The sequence below is a fragment of the Nelumbo lutea genome, chromosome 1 (genome assembly GCF_056320005.1).
Source record: "Nelumbo lutea isolate HS-2025 chromosome 1, American lotus-T2T, whole genome shotgun sequence".
NCBI classification, from domain to species: domain Eukaryota; kingdom Viridiplantae; phylum Streptophyta; class Magnoliopsida; order Proteales; family Nelumbonaceae; genus Nelumbo; species Nelumbo lutea.
The window spans coordinates 218,810,447-218,816,053 of NC_142684.1; the positions used below are offsets into that span (position 1 = coordinate 218,810,447).

At 45.8% G+C, this 5,607-nt stretch overlaps 1 pseudogene; it reads left to right on the plus strand.

Annotated features, from left to right (window-relative positions):
• The first annotated feature begins 389 nt into the window (after positions 1 to 389).
• Positions 390 to 3,459, plus strand: LOC148881088 (purple acid phosphatase 22-like; annotated as a pseudogene).
• The last annotated feature ends 2,148 nt before the right edge of the window (positions 3,460 to 5,607 follow it).

Here is a 5,607-nt window from a genome sequence, read left to right on the forward strand (position 1 = left end):
CTCAAACCGGGAAGTCAGAGCATCATAATTAGCCCTCAGTATGCTGCAGTCATGCTCGAGCTGCTTTGATTTCTATCGAGCCCTCCTGTTTTGGAACCATATAGCAACCTGGCGAGGTTGCAACCCAAGTTTTCTTGCCAACTTCAGCTTCTTACGGGGTTCAAGCTTCGTCTCTGATTCGAATATGGTCTCCAAAGACTTTATTTGCTCATCATTAAATCTCCTCATTTTGTTATTCTTCTTTCTTGCGTCTATAATCAGTGGCAGTGGGTCCAGGAAGCTGGAAGATTCTGCTTTTCCAGCAGCTGCTAGAGAGGATTCTTCACCGTTTAAACATCTTGGGATGGCCAAGATGTATGTTTTTCATCTATGTAGAAATATGGAAAGAGATGGGAGGAATTAAAGCAGAGAGGTATGTTCAGTATGATATATGGTTAGCCGGGCAGAGTATCTCACTATTTCGGATGTTGAGGGGTTTCCTCTTATGATTTCGCACCAATAAAATGTAATATCATGGAGAGTTTTCTCTTCCAGCCTTTTTCTCTTCCTTCCCTCTTTTTTTAGGGTGTGGGGTCAGAGGTTAACAACTTCAGACAACGAGCATTCTTTGGCTAATTGGCTTTGCTTCAAACTTAAACCTTGAACATTTGAACATAGGATTTAAACATGTGGGTGAAGGTGATGGACATCTGTTTTGCAGTTGTGTAAATTCAAAGCATGTTCTTGTTAATGGGTGAGTCCTGGAAGCCCGTGCTGTTAGGAGTCCGTTCCGCACCAGGAGGTAGACTTCATGCTAGTTGATAAGGCTTATCGTGTCCGTTCGATCCAGGGGCGATGAGGATAAGACCAATAGTCATGTGGCATGATCCCGAAGAGCTTAGAGATAGCTAGCTTGCTTCTAGAAGTCCATTACATGTCACCTCGACAGGTTGGGCCATCCCAAGCTGCTCGGACCTCAGTCCTAGCCGAGGTGGCCAAGGTACCCAAGGTGACCTGACCTATTGAGGAGGCAAAAAATGGCGAGTCACTATCCAATCAGCAGATCGCATCCACGTGCTAGCTAACTAGTAGGTCGGGAAAAATCACCCCTCATCAATTTCCCCCACTCCCCATGCCAGTCCTGACCCGTTGCGGGGAGTTCATGACGAGCTCAGGTGGGTTTGGCCCGATCTTCTTCCGGGTCAAGGTTTGATCCAAAGTTCAGACCATGATGATCCAACCGACTTGGTTGCTAAGTCAAGTCGCATATCGGGGATGTGTGGACGTCATGCGGATTACAAAACTCGACGAACGTCAAAACGAGTGCTCAACCGATTTTGGCCTCGAAAAGAATACAACTAGTTTTTGCGAGAGCCATCGGATCGCATGGATTTGAGCCATCCAAAATCGACTACTATGGCTATAAATAAGGGCCTTGGGGTCCCATTTGCTTCGTCTCATTTCAAGTATTTGTGTTCCGGAGGTCGCATGCTAGCTTCCAGGTCGATGATCACTGTCTTGTTTCTGAGGTCGCTTTCTCTTCTTCGGTCTTAGGTAAGTCGCCTATCCTCGCCTTTGTTTTTAGACCGACTGAGATGGTCATGTCATCCCATAACTCGAAGTCGAGCCCAACTGACGCGGACACCTCGGTTCAAGAGCAAAATCTTCTAGTAAAAAGGCTTTGTCCTTCTCGGGGGCTGGATTGCTTTGGTCCCTCGACCTTAACACCCAAGCGCATTGAGGCATTGGCCGCCCACTATAAGCTCCCCAATTACTTCCATGACCACGGCCTCCCCTTAGAAATAGATACCTTCACCTCACTTTGCTCCACTAAGAAGAACCTTGTTGGCCCCAAAGGGGTTGACAAGTTTAGCTATTATGTTGCATACCGACCTGGATACAAGCTGCTCCATAATTACCCTACCAAGGTGCCAGCCTGGAAGACTAAATACTTTACCGTGATTGCTGAAGGGGGGTGGCCCTTCCAAACTCAATGAAGATCCGCCATCAATGACCCCGAAGATCGCCTAAGTAGGAAGATGAAAAAGAAGATGCTGACCTTAGTAGATCTCGGTCTGGACTTGGGAGACTATCTGGCCGAGGACAAGCTTGTCGCAACAGGGCTGAGTCCTCCGAATAGGTTGCGACCTCGGTATACACATACTTTATGTTTTTTACATTATTTTTTATTTGGGTAAATTACAAATACCCCCCTATACTATAGGATCTGTGACAAAGACCCCCTGTAATTTGTTTTGTGACAAAGACTCCCTGTACTATGATCTTGAGACAAAGACCTCCTTGTTAACTTTTTGTTAAAATCCGCCATTACAATATTTTTTAATCCCCATATTATACTATTTGAACAATTAGGAAAAAACACGATTCATCTTCCCCAACCTTACCAACAGATTTCTTCTACCTCAGATTCCTTCACGAACAGATTCCTTTCACACTAGCGCACATCAGCAGCAGGAACTACGACGTGTTGCTGCTCCTGGGGGATCTATCTTACGCAGACACCCAACAGCCGCTCTGGGACACCTTCGGACGATTCGTGGAGCCCTATGCCAGCAGTCAGCCAAGGATGGTGACAGAGGAAAACCATGAGATTGAAGTCATCCTGATCATCCATTCCCAAGCCTTCACCGCCTACAACACAAGGTGGAGGATGCCGTTCAAGGAGAGCGGCTCCAAGTCCAATCTCTACTATTTGTTCGACGTCGCCAGCATCCATGTTATCATGCTTGGGGCCTTACACCGACTTCGGCACCGGCTCGGTGCAGTACAAATGGCTGCAGTCTGACATGGTCAAGGTCGACAGGAGAGTCACGGCGTGGATCGTGGTCTCCCTTCACGCGCCATGGTATAACACCAACACAGCTCATCTGGGTGAAGGAGATGTCATGAGGAAAGCCATGGAGGAGTTGCTGTACCAGGCCCGAGTTGACTTTGTTTTCGCTGGACACGTTCATGCCTACGAACGCTTTGTAAGTAATTTTATTTCTTTTGGATTCGAGTATCCGACTGGTTCATGCAGACTAGGGTTTACAATAACAAGGCAGAGAAATGCGGTCCAGTTCACATAACGATTGGTGATGGCGGAAACAGAGAAGGGCTTGCTTTAACGTGAGTACTTCAACCTTCTGAAGTTATATTTAATTACATATATATACTTTTAAATGAAATCAACGTTTGACGATCATTTTAGTTATTAGTTGTTAATTGGATTGAATATCTGTTATTTCATGTGGATGAAGGTTAAAAATACCCGGCTCTCCTTTATTTCTGTTCCGAGAGAAAAGCTTTGGACATGGCCGGCTAAGGGTGTATAACCGAATGCTTGCTCGCTGGTCATGGTACTGGAATGACGATACTGACTCAACCGTCGATGACCAGGTGTGGTTGGAAAACCTTGCTCCGTCTTCTAGATGTGGGGTTTCTGTACATTCTAGATCTGATGATGATGATGAACTATAAATAAACAAAAGAATGCTGAATTTCTTTTTGGGAGGGATTCAGATATGGGTTTAATCAATTTATATTCTGACTTGGGTTAGTATGCATATATATAGATGTGGCGAGTGACCATTCTTTTTTTTTAATCTTGGTTGTCGTGAAGTTACAGACAGGGGAAATAGAGGAAAGTGGGAAGAAGAAAGGGGAGGAGAGAAAGGGGAAGGGGAAGAAGAGATATTGGGGGAGAGAGAGAGAGAGGTAGAGAGGAGGAGAGAGAGAAAAATGTGAAGGGATCTGAGGTAGAAGGGATTACAGTCACCGCTGTTCGTGTATCGTGAGCTCGAGGAAGATGGATTGTGTTTTTCTCTCAATTGTTCAAATAGTTATTACAATGGTAGTGTGGGAATTTAAAAATATTGCAATAAAATATTGCAATGGTAGATTTTATGGAAGGGGATCTTTGTATCATGATCATATTATAGGGGGGTCTTTGTCACAAAACAAAGTACAAGGGGGTCTTTGTCATAGACCCCATAGTATCGGGGGGTCTTTGTAATTTACCCTTTTCTTTTTATCACATGGGCTGATTCAGTACTTGCATTCCATAGGCATTATGACGAATGTCCCAATCACTAACCTCTTCGCAGGCATAAAGAAGAGGAAGAAGAGAAAGACAACTCGAGGTGATACTTTCCACGAGCTCACAGTCGAGCACGAGGCCCTTGCTGCAACCGAGGACCCACCGGTTATCAACTTGGTTGACAAAGACCAAGGAAAGGATTCTCCGCCTCACCAACCTGAGGCAGTCCCAACATCCGTGCCTCAGGCCACTACTTCTGGGGTTGATTCTTCTAGTGATGGCCCCGAGATGGTCCAAAGCATCTTGAATGCCTGGTCTAGCCTCTTGAAGAGTAAGGATACGGTCTTCCCCAAGGAGGTCTCTAAGTTTGTCGGGCTACCTATTGCTCAACTAGGGGGCAAGGTTGTGAATCACTGCATGGTGGTATGTCCTCGATCTCAGTGTTTTGCTTTTGCTCGTTCCATCTTTCATACATAGAAAATTTACTTCATTTTGTAGGTGAACACAATGATCCATTCTCTCGCACAGTAGTCCGAGCAGCACCTGAAAAGGGCACTGGCTGTCGAAGCGAGGGTCGACCGGGCTGAGGGAGCGCTTACTGAGGTCCAAAGTCGATTGATGAAGGCTGTTGATGTCGTTCATAAGCTAGAGGCTAAGGTGCGAGCAAAGAAGGAGTTTAATGAATGATTGTTGAAGGAAGCCGAGGACCTGAAGGTTGCTGCCACCGAGCATGAGGTCACTCTTACCCAGGGCATTAAAGATGCCGAGGTCGCTGTTGTTGTTGCCTACAAAGCCTCACCGGCGTACAATTGACTAAGGGAGGAGGAATGCTCGGATGTCTTTTGGAAGGGCTTCAAGGTTTGCTGTTGGTTGGCAAGGCATAATTTCCCCAAGCTTAAACTTGGAGCCCTCACAATGGTTGGAGTCAGTACTGAAATGGTCTTAGAAGCTTACCAAGATCCAGACTCAGAGGAGGAGAGTGATGACGGTCTCAATGGGGAAGCAACAGAGAAGAGCCTAGATGCTGTAGTCGACAAGGTCGTGGAGACTGATGAGGTTGTTGTTGCTGAAGATGTCATGGAGTTGAGATGGCCAAGGACCCCTAGAACGTCAAAGGTGGGGGTGAGGAGCCCCGTTGTAAATACAATGTATGTTGAGCCTTCGAGCTCGGTTAAGTAGAATCTTTTTTCTTCTTCTCTCCTTTTTTGTGGTGAATGTACAACTCATCTTTTGAAAGGAATGAAATGCTCTTTTTGTCACTTCGCGTACAATGGATCAATGACTTGAAAATTTTTCAAAGTGTAGGTTACCTCGAGGTGCCGAGCTTTGAACTAGAACAATAATGAATAATCCGAAGTCACTGTAAGCCAAGGTGAACAGACATTGTAGGGTATGTGCCCGACCTGCTTATGCACCAGTGAGGCATAAGTTTAGTTTGCTTGTTCTACCCATATGCTTAAACAATAACATGGTCTTATTCGTCTTTGGCGTTGAGGCCGCTATTGGCTCGGCACCATGGCCCTTAGGCTTTGGGAGCAACACATAGTCCAGCCTCCATTATATTATTTAGTTGATGTGCAGCCTGACCA